The sequence below is a fragment of the Nuphar pumila genome, chromosome 1, assembly GCF_984573655.1.
Source record: "Nuphar pumila chromosome 1, dmNupPumi1.hap1.1, whole genome shotgun sequence".
Classification (NCBI taxonomy): Eukaryota; Viridiplantae; Streptophyta; class Magnoliopsida; order Nymphaeales; family Nymphaeaceae; genus Nuphar; species Nuphar pumila.
In genome coordinates this window covers 59,648,901-59,667,601 of record NC_143249.1, presented here as the reverse complement: position 1 = coordinate 59,667,601, position 18,701 = coordinate 59,648,901, and positions in this window count along the sequence as shown.

Genomic DNA, 18,701 nt, shown 5'->3' with positions numbered 1-18,701 from the left:
TAAAAGCAAATCAATCATTGTGTAAATCGCTTTTATGATTTTCATTTATGAAGGGCGAACATTACAACGATTTGTTCACATAGACAAAGCTTGTAAAAGCAAATCATGATAGGACAAATACTGTTATTCTATGAAACTTAAAGAATTTTGGTTGTAAGTCGATTTGTATTTATCAAGTTACCTAGATTTGTAGTTCACTAATAAACATCGTGTCAATTTGTTTTTCTTTATCTTTTTTCGCCTTTTATCAGTCATTATGTAAATCGCGATAAGACAAATCGTTGTATATATATTGTATTTGAATCGTTATACCAGACAATGTCCTATAGCGATTTACACAATGACGTCTATGTCAGACACAACGATTTGCTTTTGCTATAAATAACAGTCCAACTTATTGGTGTGTTTAGTAAAATTGAATTTTTATTTTAACCTAAAGAGATTTATATGATTTGTATATACGATCTTACAAAATTTGTATACACAGACTATAACAATTGTTAGAAATCTTTGTACATCATATTGCTCCTAAGGGAGGGTCGCGTCATTCGTTGCCTTCTAGGTATTCTTACCGACTGGTTTTTTTCTCTTCCACAATTAGAAATTCCCTCAATTTTTCGCATAGTTCTCTGCAGAATCTAGGTATATCATCCTGCAACAAAAAGGTAATGCAACACCAATATATAAATTGAGTCTCCAATAATAGAGGATAATAAAACATGTTTAAGTATAGAGCATACAACGTCGAAATCAGGTTCTTATCCATTGTATATTGCTTCAATATACTTTATTACAAATATGCCACAATCGATGCCATTATTTTGTAAAGGAGCATCATGGGCACAACAAAACCTTCACTCGCGAATGTCGACACCCAAAACGTCTTTGATGAATCTTTCATATGGTTAATGCAAAAGCAAGTAAATTTTGGGTCACCGTACAAGATACAATACACTTATAGATAAAAACTTACCAAATGCATAATGTCATATTGTATACCAGTGTGAAAGCCCAATGAGTTGTAGCACCATAGTTATTTTTTTCGTAAATCCATCACGTATAAGACCCAATGCTCAGAAGATTGTCAGTGTATATGAATCAATATTTGCAAATCGATAATAAAATATCTTACAAATCGATATGAAAATTCATATTGATAACTTAGAATCACATACAATTCGATATTAAGAATCAAAACAATGTCTTAAATCGATATAATATATTACAAATTGATAGTACAAATCGTGTTAGGACTGTTATGCCTAAACCTTGGACAAGAGGTTTCTTCACTTACCTTTTCACTTGACCAAAACTCTCTGCAGTAATCATCGTTATCCCAACATTGTAGTCCATCTTGAAATCCAATGGCGTATGACAGTCAGCGAACGAAACTCTGTTAAATGAAACAATGATAATAGTAAGGTTAAAACACGAAGCAACAAGAGTAAATAAAAAAAGAAAATAAACATATAAGAGAACTGATATATTGATGTCTTTTTGAAGAAATTGTAGTTTTAAAAAGATTTTGAAATGAAAACAATGTGAAAATCAGACATCAAATAATAAAAACCAGTTCTCACTAGTAGTAGAGACCGGGTCGAACTCAGGGAACAAGAATACTTGTATTCAAACACACAACTAAACTATGATTTATTGCCTAAAATAGAAAATTACGAGAAAGTAAAACTACTTAACTATTACATCAAATGTTACGCAGAGGGCTTAAAATGATTTTATTACAAACCCACAATTGAATTGAATTTCTAAATTCTAAGAGAAAAGTAAAATGTGTTTCCTGCACTCGTGTCGCGTGTCGGATGCGCACCAAAGAATATCGCTAACTTGCTCCCACTTTGCACTATCTTGAAAAACACGAACACACGGAGCAGAAAGAGGAAACACATAGTTCTATACTAAAACAAATGTAAAATATTGTAAAAAATGCAAAAGGAAAGAATGTAACACGTAAAAGTAAAAAAAGACTAAAATATCTAAAAATGCATAAAATGTATAACATGCCATGCCTAAACTAAACCTAAATTGCAATAGGTAACATAAAACTAAAATGCGAAATAAAATGATATGCCTAAAATGAAAATAATGTGACAAATCAAACTAATGGAAATACAATGCTTTACCTAATGAAACTAATGAAGTGCCATGAATTTTCATTTAAACACTTTCGTGACATTCATTTTAAAACTTGCCGTGAAATTCACTTTTTTTAAAAACAACACAATCATAAAAAAAGATTTTTAAAAGCAAACACTTATGAAAACTGATTTTAAAAACAAATTGTGAAAGACCTTTCTTTTTCTTTTTTTAAAACCAAACCAGTGAAAATTAAGTTTAAAAACACAGCCCTAAAAATGAGTTTCTTTTAAAAACACTTGTCATGAAGAACTTCACGACAAAGAGAAACTGTCGTGAAGATGTTAAAAACCATTTTGTAAAAACAAAAGATGCCTTTGAAAACGATTTATTAAAAACAAGGCTGCTATGAACTTTTAAAAACAAGTTACCGTGTAAACTTTTTAAAAACAAGTTATCGTAAAAGAATTTGTTTCACGACAGAGCAAAGGAAGCCCGACAAATGCTTTCATGGAGGTTGCCGGAGAGTGGACTGTTTCAGATGATGAAGCTCATGGGGGCCATGAAGATGGATTTTCAGAGGTGAAAATCCGGCCAGGAGAGTGTTCACAATGAGCTTTTGGCAACTACAAAGGGATTTCGGCCAGAGATCTGAAGTGTATTCCGGCCAGTTGAAGCTGCTTTAATAGATCTGTCGGTGGATCATAGAGGATTCCGGCGGCTGAAGGTGAATCCGGCAATTAGAATGGGATTCTGTCCGACTGAAGATATTCTAGTAAATTTGCTGGTGAATCTTCGACAGAGCATCAGTTTACGGCATGCAAAGGAAATGAAGATCTGGTGATTGGAATCACCAGTTGATCAACTAAGGCCCAAATCAATGACACTGATCGAGTCCTTAGTAGATCCACTTTACGACTTTCACGTTAAATCAGATTTTCACGGTGAGCAAACAGAGGTTTTCATGATGAACCAGAGATTCACAGTGAAAATCTGTGCAAATCAGAGTAGATGATGCTAAATGCAAGGGAAGGTCGATGGATGTTGTGATGCAATGGATGCAGAGTGGAACAATTAATGGATGATGTAATGAAATCAAAAGAAAGGGATGAAATGTTGCAGATCAACAGATGATAGCAGATGCTAAAATGAAGAACAAATCAGAACAAAAATAACGCAGTAACTGAAAATCATAAAATGAACAAAATTTGATCTAACTTTTTTTTTAGTTTTTTAATTCAAATCAACTATCCTAAAACGCATAATGAAAAGGAGAAGAGGTACGAAGGAGAAGAAGTACGAAGGAGAAGAAGATGAAGAAAGAGATGGAAGAAGAACTTACCGTGATTTAGATTGGGTTGAGGAGAGAAGCGTCCTTTCCTCGAATCGACGCTCCTTATTGTAGAAGGCTCACACAGGCGAGATATATTGGTTGGGAGAAGAGAGAGAGGAAGGAGAAGAAGAGCCAATGGAGGAGAGGGATTGAGAGAGGAGAGGAGGATACATTTTTTCTCAAAGGGAAGACAACCCCTCTCAAACCCTACATGGGTTATTTAAAGAGAGGGGTTTTTAGAAAATGCCCCACTTATTTTTTAAAATTCTTAAAAGGGGCTTAAAATAAAAATGTTTTCTATAAACTCTAAAAAAAAACCTACACTATTTACTAAACTACTAAGACTTTCTAAAAAACTATTTTGTTGATTTAAAAATCTAAATCCTAAAGAAAATATCACTCACTAATTCTTAAACAAACTAATTCGCCAAATTAACTTGCAATTTATGTTTTTTCCAATATTTATCTTTTTCATGTGTTTTCTCAAAACTAACGATAAATATGAAAATTTAATGCGATTATTCATCGAATCATGCATGAATTAATATGATAAAATGCTAAAATAAATACATGATCAAATACCCTCATGCTTATCATTTGCTAGTCATCGAGCAAACTGAAGCAAAATGCAAGAATTAAGACTATCACTAACTCACTTTCGTAGGAATCATGATTGCATTTAGTACATACAACAAGCCCTTTCAACCCTTAGGTTATCCTAGTGGACGAGTAAGGTCTCGTGATGGTTTACAGTGATGCTACCGACAAACATCTCTATCATGTATGCATAAAATTCAACTTTAAAAATCATTAGGCAGTCAAGGAGTTTATTTTCACAAATATTTCATGCCATTACATTATCAAAACATGATTAAAGTATTTTACCTACCACCACAGAATAAAATATTTTCTTTCACTTTTCTAAATAGAATAATCATTTATGTTTCATTCTCAGAAATTCAAATACATACATGTGATTATTTACTTATCCTCACTCATGTGTTCTGCACAGGTTTTCTCAATATTTGCTTCTAAGCAGTGAACTTTTTTCTTTTACGCTCTTTTCTTGTTCTTTTTCTTGATTTTTAATTTTTCATATATTTTTTCTTTCTTTCTTTTATTGAGCACTATATCAAATTTTCAGTTTTCGTGACTCGTGTAACGAGCTCTGGGTCAGTGACTCCCAGGCCAGACGACCTTAGGGCACCAGATACAAAGTATCCCTCGGACTTAATTGCTCGAGTCACTAGACCTTTAATTTTTTTATAGTTTACGTATAATCTACTTCTCTGTCATGTGCAATGTCAATATCTATTGGGCTCTCTATAAAGTCCATGTAACGGACTTTCGGGTTGGTGGCTCCCAAACCAGATGGCTTTAGAGCACCAGGTGTAAACACCTCTCAGGCTCTACTTGCTCGAATAAAATAGACCACAAATACTAACGTAGACAAAGAATTGACTTCCTTCGTTAACCTTTTCAACATGAAACTCAAACACTTCAACTTGTGTCTAAGTCCAACTACTAGGCAGTACAAAGATATCAAACAACTAAACGTATGATCTTTTTCACTTTTTGAGCTCTTTTGCAATGTTATTCATTTGCTTAGTTTTAAAAAATAAAACTATGCATATTCATACTTGCGATTCAAAATAGACTCTAACATGCATCTATAATCATTTCTTTGAAATCCACATAAACAACCACGATTCTATAGATTCGTGTCAAAAAAAGTTTTTCGTGGGGCTTAAAAATTCTCTAAAAATATTAGATTATGTAAAGCATTCATATAAGATCAAACTCATTCCTTAAAAGCTCAATTTTTATGAGTTGTCATCAAAAGTGTAAGTACTAAGACAAAAAAAATTTGGGTGTGCCAACTACACCCTCCCCCATGCTTGAATGACACTGTCCTCAGTGACACTCCCCCATGCTGGCATGAAACTAAGTAAATCCATATGAGAACGAAATGAATGGGAGAAAAGGGTAGAGGTCACCTGATCCACTCTGTGGAACCTTACCTGATACGACATGTGAATGACTCTGTATAGGTTCCACCTGTCTCACAGTTTACAACTCATAGAAATATGCAAAAGAATGCAATGCATACATGATCTAGGCTTGACGCTCATGAAGAAAAACTACCTAAAAACAAAAAAATACTGAAGCTATTAATGGTACATCACAAATATGGGTTGCCTCCCATAAAGCGCTAAGTTTTACGTCCTCAGCCAGACGGATCTCTGAAAACCCTTCATCGTCCATGAGATCAATGGACGTGAATTCATGCTCAATTGGGCTCTCTGAGAAAAAGAGTGTCATATGTGACATTGCGTACTATATTTCCGTCCACTCTACCCATAAAAGTGATATCATGACTCTCTACACTGGAAGGTAAGGGGTTAGTCTCCTTAAGGAGACTATGGTCAAATGAAGAGTCTAGAACCGATCGACTATCAATGTATGAAACATCAAGCAAGGGATGGATGTAATCCTGCTTGACTAGGTCAAGCATCTTGTGAATGTGTGTCTCTTGCTTGCTAAAAGCAATCAGTTGCCCTAAGGCCTGAAAAATAGGGGCTCGAGAAATATATGATGAAGATACAAGTTGTGGGCCTTGCCCCTTCTCCTGGGGCTTAGTGAAGGAGATCGACTGGTCAATAGGTATGACAATGGGCTCCTGAGTCGATTCCTGAATGGGGCGACACGCCTTCCCATTCTGAAGAGATGTAAACAGATTTGACCTACGTAGGGTGTGAATTCGTGGGGTGCAGGTCAAATGTCAAAGAATCCGCTCCCTTGAGGATGACAACAGAATGACTAGATAGGCTTCCCTCACTTTGCCTGCTAAAGATCTCAGCCAACTGTCCCATTTGAGTCTCTAGCTTGGCTATTGACTGCGTATGGGAACAAAGAGTGACCTTGATGCCAAAAAAGACTTCTAACATCTCCTGAAATGATATGTGTGGTGTGGGTTCCTGAGGAGAAGGCAGACTATACTGGGGGTGGACCTGTGAAAGGATATGATGCGAGTAACTTTGTAAAAAGTTACTCTGTCTATGTTGTGTCTGGGAGGGCTGATGGGGTGGACTGATGGGGTAGTTTCGCTATCCCGGGTTATAAGTGGGTGCAAATGAATCGTGCACAGGCCTAACGAAACCATGGGCAACATTCACCTGCTCTTGAACGAATCCAGGATATGGCGGTGTTGTCGGGCACTCATAAACACAGTGTGCAGAGCTAGCGCATAGCTCGCACACTCTTCCTACTGGACTTCGCGAAGAATTTGCTAGAAATTGATCTAATTTCCTAGTCAACAGATCGACCTTGGTTTGCAAATCTAACTCAGACCCTACTTCAAAATTCCCAACTTTCCTAGGACCACTAGGCACAGATGTAGTCCTATCGAGTCGTGAAGACAAAACATGATGCATCTCGTTCTCACTCAAGGTCTCAAATAAAAACCAAGCCTCGTCCTCACTCTTGAGCATGAAAGTGCCCCCACATAATGAATCAACCATTTGACGGTTCTTCTCAGTAAGACCATCATAGAAATATTGCACCAGTTGCCAGGGAGGCACCTAATGGTGGGGACACTTGCGGAGAAGATCCTTCATCCTCTCTCAAGTCTCGTGAAACATTTGCCCCTCTATTTGTGAAAAGTTGGTGATGGCCTTTCGATACTGGTTTGTCTTACCAATTGGAAACTATTTTTTTAAAAACTCCCTTTGCATACGTTCTCACATGGTAATTCGAACCATATAACGCCTTCAGCCAATGCTTGAATTTATCCTTCAGAGAGAAGGGAAACAATGTTAACCTCATAGCGTCGTCTCCAAAATTGTTGATTCGCACTGTCGAGCAAATCTCAAGGAATTCGTCAAGATGACGATATGGGTCTTCATTGCTAAGGCCATAAAATGAAGGTAGCATCTGGATTACACTGACCTTTATCTCAAAATGGTTTGCTCCTACATCAGGTCTTGCGATGCAGGAGGTGAGAGTATAGGTGTTGGGCATGAAGTACTCCCTAAGAGGATGAATCATATGTTGATCCTTAGCCATAGTTGCAGATCTCTGGGCTTTCCTAATAAGGAAATCTAGGCCCTCAATCGGCTCTACCAGCTCGGGGTCAAGCGAGCGTCACCCTTGCATGCACCTTGACGTAGACCGGTGCAGCACATGTCATAAATTTGGGTTTTTCTACTTAACTAACGCGCTAGTGACCAAACCACGCAAACCAAAAAGCAAGTAAACTAAAAAAATGAGAAATAAACAAACACCACGTGGTTGCACACAACAGGGATTATACAAAAAAAAATAAAATCTATGTGCACAATACCAATCGTACACAGTCACCTCTAAGAGGATCCTAGTGGGTGGATTGTGCAGAAAAGTAAGCTCGTCTCTACGGTATGCACACAAGTAGTTCTAAACCTAAATGCAAAAAGCAAACACTAAGCAATAAACTGAATACTCGTATTTTGCCGTTCCCCGACAACAATGCCAAAAATTTGATGTCTTTTTGAAGAAATTATAGTTTTGAAATTTTTTTGAAATGAAAGCAATGTGAAAACCAGACATCAAATAATAAAAACAGGTTTTCACTAGTGGTAGAGACCGTGTCAAACTCAGGGAACACGAATACTTGTATTCAAACATGAAACTAAACTATGCTTTATTGCCTAAAATAGAAAATTACGAGAAAATAAAACTACTTAACTATTACATCAAATGTTTACCCTACACAAAGGGTTTAAAATGATTTTATTATAAACCCATAATTGAATTGAATTTCTAAATTCTAAGAGAAAAGCAAAATGTGTTTCCTGCACTCGCGTCTCATGTCGCATGTCGGATGCACGCCAAAGAATATCGCTAACTTGCTCCCGCTTTGCGCTATCCTGCAAAACATGAACACACAAAGAGCAGAAGGAGGAAACAAATAGTTCTATACTAAACCAAATATAAAATATTGTAAAAAATGCAAAAGGAAAGAATGTAACACGTAAAAGTAAAAAATTACTAAAATATCTAAAAATGCATAAAATGTATAACATGCCATGCCTAAACTAAACCTAAATTGCAATAGGTAACATAAAACTAAAATGCAATGTTTACAATGCTTTACCTAATGAAACTAATGAGGTGCCATGAATTTTCATTTAAACACTTCCGTGACATTCATTTTAAAACTTGTCATGAAATTCACTTTTTTTAAAAGCAAACACTTATGAAAACTGATTTTAAAAACAAACTGTTAAAAACCTTTTTTCTTTTTTTTTAAAAACCAAACGGCCAGTGAAAATTAAGTTTAAAAACACAGCCCAGAAAATGAGTTTTTTTTTTTTTAAAACACTTGTCATGAAGAAGTTCACGGCAAAGAGAAACTGCTGTAAAGATGCTGTTAAAAACCATTTTGTAAAAACAAAAGATGCCTTTGAAAACGAATTGTAAAAACAACTTGCTATTAAAAACAAGGCTGCTATGAACTTTTAAAAACAAGTTACCGTGTAAACTTTTTAAAAACAAGTTATCGTAAAAGAATTTGTTTCACGACAGAGCAAAGGAAGCCCGACAAATGCTTTCATGGAGGTTGCCGGAGAGTGGACTGTGTCAGATGATGAAGCTCACGGGTGCCATGAAGATGAATTTTTAGAGGTGAAAATCCGGCCAGGAGAGTGTTCACAATGAGCTTTCGGCAGCTACAAAGAGATTTCGGCCGACTCAAGATACTTTAATAGATCTGCCAGCGGATCACAGGGGATTCCGACGGCTGAAGGTGAATCCGGCAATCAGAATGGGATTCCGATCGACTGAAGATATTCTAGTAAATTTGCTGGTGAATCTCCGGTAGAGCATCAGTTTACAGCATGCAAAGGAAATGAAGATCCGGTTATTGGAATCACCGGCTGATCAACTAAGGCCCGAATCAGTGACACCGATTGAGTCCTTAGTAGATCCACTTCACGGCTTTCACGTTAATTCAGATTTTCATGGTGAACTAATAGAGGTTTTCACGATGAACCGGAGATTCACCGTGAAAATTTGTGCAAATCAGAGTAGATGATGCTAAACGCAAGAGAAGGCCGATGGATGGTGTGATGCAATGGATGCAGAGTGGAACAATTGATGAATGATGTAATGAAATCAAAAGAAAGGGATCAAATGCAGCAGATCAACGCATGATAGCAGATGTATGTAGATGCTAAAATGAAGAACAAATCAGAACAAAAATAATGCAACAACCAAAAATCATAAAATGAACAGAATTCGATCTAACTTTTTCTTTAGTTTTTTAATTCAAATCAACTATCCTAAAATGCAGAATGAAGAGGAGAAGAGGTACGAAGGAGAAGAAGATGAAGAAAGAGATGGAAGAAGAACTTACCATGATTTAGATTGGGTTGAGGAGAGAAGCGAGAGAGGAAGGAGAAGAAGGGGAAAGAAGAGCCAATGGAGGAGAGGGATTGAGAGAGGAGAGGAGGATACCTTTTTTTCTCAAAGGGAAGACAACCCCTCTCAAACCCTACGTGGGTTATTTAAAGAGAGGGGGTTTTAGAAAATGCCCCACTTATTTTCTAAAATTCTTAAAAGGAGCTTAAAATAAAAATGTTTTCTAAAAACTCTAAAAGAAAAGCTACACTATTTACTAAACTACTAAGACTTTCTAAAAAACTATTTTGTCGATTTAAAAATCTAAATCCTAAAGAAAATATCACTCACTAATTCCTAAACAAACTAATTCGCCAAATTAGCTTGCAATTTATGCTTTTTCCAATATTTATCTTTTTCATGTGTTTTCTTGAAACTAACGATAAATGTGGGAATTTAATGCGATTATTCATCGAATCATGCATGAATTAATATGATAAAATGCTAAAATAAATGCATGATCATATACTATGAAATAAGGGTTGACGACACGTCTAGTATTGATTGTTGTGTTGCTTTAAATAAATATGACGAAATTGTATATAGTCTCTTTGCAACAAATATGCACATGTTAACATACATACTCATGGCATATGTAAATATATAACTGATAGTGGTTTCATACGTACAAAATTACTGATAGTGTTTCCTTATGCAAATTCATCTTGCAGCCGGTTGATGTTATCTTGGAGCTCTTTGCTGCATTTTCGGGCACCTTTTTTTGTGGATGTTCCACTGACATTAGCAGAATATTCAATAAACGATATTGCAATTCCTTTCTACAGTACACAACACAAATCGAATATACGCCATAAAAGAGACAAATTTTGAAGAAACTCATCATGAGGTTTAGAAAATATATGCCTAATTCACCATCACTGGTCGTGTAGCTGTTGTCGTCTCCTTCCTCGCCATCGATACCCCCTTTGCGATGAAATAGGTTATATGTTCGACCCACGAACACGTCATTTATAAAGGAAATGTTGGTTCATCTGTTCCTTATAAAGCAAAGCGAAGTGACACCCTCCTGAACTTATGCGGTGTGTCATTCATTTATAAAGGAAACATCGTTTCACATACCACTCATTTTAAAAAATAGCGTGCAAACAAATTGTATTATGCATTAATTAAATTAAAAAATGTCATTTCATCTGCCTTTTACAAAACTCATCAACGCGATAGGACATATCATTCATATAAACAAAGCTCATCAACGCAAATCGCGATAGGACAATCGGTATCAAGCAAATTGCGACAACACATATCGTTATATTAAAATCGATTTGCAATTAAGTCTCGATTTGTAGTTTATTAAGTCTAAACATCGTGTCAATTTATTTATTGTTTTTTTTCTACCTTTTATAAATTAGTCATTATGTAAATCGTGATAGAACATATCGTTCACTTAGACAAAACACGTAAAGGCAAATCACAATAGGATATTTAAACGGATTTGGTGGGATGGGATGTATTCGATTGTTGGATGGGTTTAGGTGGGGGAGTGATTGGATTGGGTTGGTTGTGAGACCCATTTAGCTCTCATCAAATCCAAACTCAATCTAAACTATTATATATATATGTGTATATATATATATATATATATATATATATATATATATATATATATATATATAGAGAGAGAGAGAGAGAGAGAGAGAGAGATATCTACATATATATTTTTTAATTAAATTTATTTGGTTATCAAATGAACTCAAATTCTATTTATTTAAGAGGATCCATTTAGAATTTAGATAGATCCAAAACTTAAAACCTAAACCCCAAACCCTAAATAGTAAAACCCTAAACCCTAAACCCCTAAACCCCTAAACCCTAAACACCAAAACCTACACCCTATACCCTAAACCCTAAACCCTAAACCCTAAATTCTAAAACCCTAAACCCATAAAACCCTAAACCCTAAATTCTAAAACCCTAAATCCTAAACCCGTAAAACTTTAAACCCCAAACCCCAAACCCTAAACCCTAAACCCGTAAAACCCAAAAACCTAAACCCTAAACCCTAAACCCTAAACCCTAAAACCCTAAAACACCAAAACCCTAAAACCTAAACACCAAACCCTAAACCCTATACCCTATACCCTATACCCTAAACTCTAAATTCTAAATCCCTAAACTTGTAAAACCCAAAAGCCTAAACCCTAAACCCTAAATTCTAAAAACCAAAACCCTAAACCCTTAAAACCCAAAAACCTAAAACTCAATTTGTATCATTGAAGTTACCTTGATTTGTACTTTATTAATTCCGTGGCTATACAAATACCTTGACAGGTCAAACAAATTTATAATAAAGAATTATAACTGGTTGCAAGCCAATCGGTATCAAGCAAATCACGATAGCACGTAGCCTTTATACATACAAATCATTTCAGCCTTTTATCAATGTTTGTGTAAATCATTTTAGCCTTTTATCAATCATTGTGTAAATCATGATAGGAATACAACTCGTAAAAGCAAATCATAATTTTCATAGTACACAATGTTAAACGCTTGTTCGATTTTTATTTACAAAGGTCGATCATTACAATGATTTGTTCAGTGGAAATTGTGTGCTACACTTATTAAAATAGATTTATACACTTATAGAATGTCACGTTACAGAAAAAAATTATAGAATTACAACAAAGAATTATAGAATCCCAACAAATAATTATCAGGACGTCAATTTGTATTTATGAAGTTACCGCGATAACAATATGACTTTATTTATTTTTGTGAACGATATCGATATGTTTGTAAAATCCTAATATAGATCTGTGTAAACCCCTATTTTATGTAAAACCCTACCTAACCTGACCCGACCCGTTGTCGAGGTCTAAAACCCTAATCTATTTAACCTCTCTTCCTCTTTTCTACGGCAGCGCAACTTCTTCTTCTTCTTTTTTCTCCTCTGCCTTCATCTTCTTCTTCCTTGTATTTTTCTTTCTTCTTTGTTCCTTCTACCTGTGTTTGATAGATGGGGTTTGATGCTGAGAACATAGTTGTTTCATGTCGTGAGGAAAGATCTGTATAAGCTTTGATGATGATTATGGTGGTTATCTTCTGTGTATATATCGATATATTCATGACACATACGACTGTGGCGTATTTATCGTGAAGTATATCGAAGCTTACGCAGAATATAACAATAACAAATATGCTACAGTCGTGCGGTTCCATCTTTTCTGCCTGTAGAAACATATCGATGATGATGGGATCTCATACATTATGTAGCTTCGTCAGCTTTACCTCAAAGATTTCTGCACTTCTCTCTAAAGTAGTGCACAACTGGTTTTGATATACTCCATCGTTTGCAAACCATACTTTGCAGTTGGAAAAATATCTGCCTAATCTTCGATATACTTCATGACAAAATCATGAAAGGACATATCGTTCACATAGACAGAGTTCATAAAAGCAAATTGCGATAGGACAAATACTGTTATTTTATGAAACTTAAAGATTTTGGTTGTAAGTCAATTTGTATTTATCCAGTTACCAAGATTTATAGTTCACCAATAAACATAGTGTCGATTTGTTTTTTCTTTATCTTTTTCGCCTTTTATCAGTTATTGTATAAATCATGATAAGACAAATCGTTGTACATATACTGTATTTGAATCATTATACCAGACAGTGTCCTATAGCAATTTACACAATGACATCTATGTCAGAGACAACGATTTGACTTTGCTATAAATAAAGTTCAACTTATTGACGTGTTTAGTAAAATTGAATTTTTATTTCACCCAAACAGATTTACATAATTTGCCTATTATATGTTCGACCCACAAACACATCATTTATAAAAGAAACGTCGGTTTGTCAGTTACTTACTGATGAAGCAAAGCGAAGTGACACCCTCCTGAACTTGTGCGACGTGTCATTCATTTATGAATCAACATTGTATAAATCGCGATAGGACATATCGTTCATGTAGACAAAGCTCATAAAAGCAAATCACGATAGGACAAATATTGTTATACTATGAAACTTAAAGAATTGTTGTTGTAAGTCGATTTATATTTATCAAGTTACCTAGATTTGTACTTTACCAATAAACATCATGTCAATTTATTTTTTCTTTCTCTTTTTTGCCTTTTATCAATCATTATGTAAATTACGATAAGACAAATCATTGTACATATATTGTATTTGAATCATTATACCAGAGAGTGTCCCATAGCTTTTTACATAATGACGTTTGTATTGTTGAAGTTAACTCGATTTGTACTTTACTAAGTCTAAACATCATCTTGATTTGTTTATTATTTTTTTTTTGCCTTTTATGAATTAGTCATTGTGTAAATCACAATGGTATGTATCATTCACTTAGACAAAGCTCGTAAAGGCAAATCGCAATAGGATATTCAAACGGATTTGGTGGGATGAGATGTATTCGATTGTTGGATGGGTTTAGGTGAGATGGCTATACAGATCGTGATATAACACCTTTTATAAAAAATAAATCGCGATCTCTTATAGAACTAGTTGCAAGTCAATCGGTATCAAGCAAATCGCGATAACACGTAGTCTTTATACATACAAATCGTTTCAGCCTTTTATTAATTTTTGTGTAAATCACGATTGGAAGACAACTCATAAAAGAAAATCATAATTTGCGCAGTACATAATGCTAAACACTTCTTCGATTTTTTTTTTATGAAGGCCGAACATGACAACGATTTGTTCACTGGCACTTGTGTGTTACATTTTTTTTAAAAAGAATTATACATTTATAGAATGTCACATTACAAAAAAGAATTATAGAATTACAACAAAGAATTATAGAATTACAACAAATAATTATCGGGATAAAAAAATCACCTAATGTTTATTCAGTGGCACTTGACGACTCCGATGAACTATGACATACAAATCGTCTCTTTATTTTCTTTGGTGGCCTTTTGGTTCCCTCGATCTTATTAAAACCAGTGGTAATCATCTCTACTAGTGTACCATATTGCGACCACATTTGTCTCATCAAATTCCTTACCTGCTTTTGTAACTTTTTATTCTCCCTCTCCAACATCTCTAACCTTATGGCAGAGCATACCTTCTTTTTTGTGAGTTGTGTTTGCTCCTCATCGTGTACTACAACTGAGGGAATCATTGTTATAGTCAGAGGGACACGATGAATATTTTTTCTATGCTTAGAGACAACATGATGGGGGACAGGAGGGACACATGGATTCCCAACATTTTGACGCATGGGTTCCCAATATTTTTTGAAATAGTTGGGGTCATATTGTTATTCTTTATAATCATATGCTATAGCATGAACATCTCCTTTCTACCAGCTATCCAATTGTTTCCTAAAGCATTCATGTCAATTCACGTTCCTAGCCCCACTACTATTCATCTTCCTTCTCACTTCCACTGGCTGCTTTGGGGTAGACTATCCCAAGCCAGCTTGTAGGAGAACTCGACTACCATGCTGCAATTCAGCTTCAAATTTGCTAAACAGCCAAATAACGGAGCCAGACAATCTCGCAGTCTCAACAACAACATCTTGGTCCTCGTCCTCCCCATCTTCATACGGTCTCCACACAACCTGTACATTGAAGATTATGGTTTAGGTATAGACATAATTATTCATGCTAATGAATGCTAAATATTAAAATAATTTATAATAACGAGTGCTAAATATATTACAATGATTGTTACTAATGAGAGCTTTGTATTAAAATAATTTACACTAATGAATGCTACATATTATAACGATTTGCAATAACGAATACTAAATGCTAAAACAATAATGTTTTGTACTAACGAAGACAAAATCCTACAATGATCATTACTTAAAAATGCTAACGATTACAACAATTTACACTGATGAAAGTTAGATGCTAAAGCGATAACGATTTGTACTAAGGAATACAAAATCCTGCAACGATCATTACTTAAGAATATTAAACATTAGAATGATTTGCACTAACAAAGAAAATCCTGCAGCGATGACTACTTAAGAATGCTAAACATTTCAACGATTTATACTAATGAATGATAAATACTGAAACGATTGTAAACAATTTTAAACCATTTACCTTATTTAATTGTAGACCATCTAAAATGAACTTAGCATTATCCTCCTTGATATTTATTCTAGCCCACCGATCGATCTTTGGAAAACCACAAATCGTAGGGCCATACTGAGGACGCAAGATGATAATATGCTCCCACAACCAGGCTTACAAAATCAATATATTAGTAAGACTATAACCTTCAACGATCTTAGTTTACAACTATCAAATATGTAATAAATAATTACGTGGATAAATGGCCAAAACCCTACGACGGTTTTTGTACCCTTACTCTCACGGTAAAGTTGATTGTACAAGTGTGCGAGCATAGCAACACCCCATGCATAGTTGTCGACTTCATCTAAGTCTTTCAAGAACTGCAGCCACAGGTAACTTAACCTCGAACCAGACAAATCCAAAAATAAAGTAAGTCCAAAAAAATAAAGAAGGAAGCCACACAACTCTTGGTCAGCTCTTTCAGATGCACATGTAGCGAATCAACCTTCCCATTTATTACAGAAAGAAGAAACTTTCATCGATGTGGAATTACTTCCACTAGAAATACATTGACCCCCGTCCTCCATCGATATTCCTAGAAGGGTCGTGCACTTGTCCCTTGCGTTATAGTTTGAATTCTGTAATAGGACAACACTTTCATGATACTTAAGACCTGTAATCTGCACCACATCTTCTAGGGTCATGGTGATATAAAAAGAATCAAACTAGAATGTGTTTGTCTTATGATTCCACTTATTTATCAGGTGGGTCATGCTGTTTCAGCATGTTTCAAAATAATATTGGTCAAGAAGGCTGTCGAAGTACATATTTCATAATTGATCCTTTTGATATTCACTCAGCTATCCATACCACGACAGAACTACAAGCCACTGACACCGCCTTCTGCGCTTTTCACCTGGTGCTCTACTTCTCTTCTGACCTCCCTGTAACACAAAATAACATATTATTCATATCAAATCAAAATTAGTCTCATTTGTACTTTTACATGTCGTTATACACAATAATTGTTATATATAATAATCATTGCACACTCGCTATCACAGTAATCACTATACATAATAATCACTATCAAAGTAATCACTATATAAAATAATATCTATAACAGTAAATCGTTCATAGTAATCACTATCACAGTAATTGCTATACATAGTAATCACTATCACAGTAATCACTATACATAATAATACCTATCACAATAAATCATTCACAATAATCACTGTCACAGTAATCGTTATCACAGTAATCGTTATATATAGTAATCGTTATCACAATAATCACTATACATAATAATACCTATCACAGTAAATCATGATAAACATGAGCGATTTACGTACCTTGGTCACACTTTTCTCCTCTTCATCTCCTTCCTCCATCCTCTACCTTTCTTGTTGCTCCATCATTCGCTCCTCCTCCTCCCTCCTATGCCTTTCTTGTTTCCCATTCATTCTCTCCTCCTTTGCCTTTCTTGTTGCTCCTTCGCCCCGCCGCCTCCCTCCTCTGCTTTTCTACTTCTTCCTTCTTTCGCTCCTTTCTTCTCTCTCCTCTGCTTTTCAATTTCTTCCTTTATTTTCCTTTCCTTCTCTTCCTCCTCCTGTTTTTTCCTTTCCCTTTCCTTCTCTTTCTCCTCCTGCTTTTTTCTTTCTCTTTTCTTATCTTCCTTGTCCTCGTTCTCCTTCATTTGCCTTTCCTTCTCTTCGTCGTCCTTCTTCTCCTTCCTTTACCTTTCATTTTCTTCCTCGTCCTCCTTCTTCTTCCTTTGCCTTTCCTTCTCTTCCTCGTCCTCCTTCTTTCTTTGCCTTTCATTGTCTTCCTCATTTTAATGTTTTTTCCTTTCCTTTTCCTCTTCCATCTTCATCATTTGCCTTTCCTTCTCTTCCCCTCCCTTTAATTGCCTTTCATTGTCTTCCTCATTTTAATGTTTTTTCCTTTCCTTTTCCTCTTCCATCTTCATCATTTGCCTTTCCTTCTCTTCCCCTCCCTTTAATTGCCTTTCATTCTCTTCCTCCTCCTTATTCTTTCTTTGCCTTTCTCTCTCCTTCTCCTCCTTCTTTATTTGTGCTTTCTTCCTTCGCTTTTCATTATCCTCCTCCTCCTTTATTTGCCTTTCTTTCTTTGCTTTTCATTCTCCTCCTCCTTCCTTTGTTTTTCCTTCTGTTAGTCATCCTTCTTCTTCTTCTTCTTCATCTTTAGTTCTTACTCGTCTTTCTTCCTTTGCTCTTCAGCCTCAATATCTGATAGATAATGCTTTGCATTATACAATTCCAACACTTTGTCCATGTCTTTATCATTCTCAATCTTCATTATATTTTGGTACCTTTCATAACACTCATATATATGGGACTAAAGGATAATTTCTCCAATAGTCATCCCATCGAAGGGCGGGGGCTTTCTTGTCTTCTGAGCTTTAGTCATTGCTAACCTGTACAACATATAAATTTAACTGCATCATTATATGTTACAACCGCCCTCCCAAGTATATAATATTACAAATTATCTCATTCATTAAACAATCACCAACATTACAAATCATCGCAATATTTGGCTATATAAGTAAACATCATTGTAAGATTTAGCAAACTTGTATAAATCGAGGTAACTTCATAAATACACATCGCTACTGCTTTAAATATATAAATCGTTGCTACTTCAAACTTACAAATCGTTGTAGAAATCACAACCTTTGTAAGTACATATCGTAATATTTGGGCTTCATAAGTAAACATTGTTGTACGATTTAGCAAACTTAAGTAAAAATCGTGGTAACTTCATTAAATCGTTACTGCTTCAAATGTATAAATCGTTGT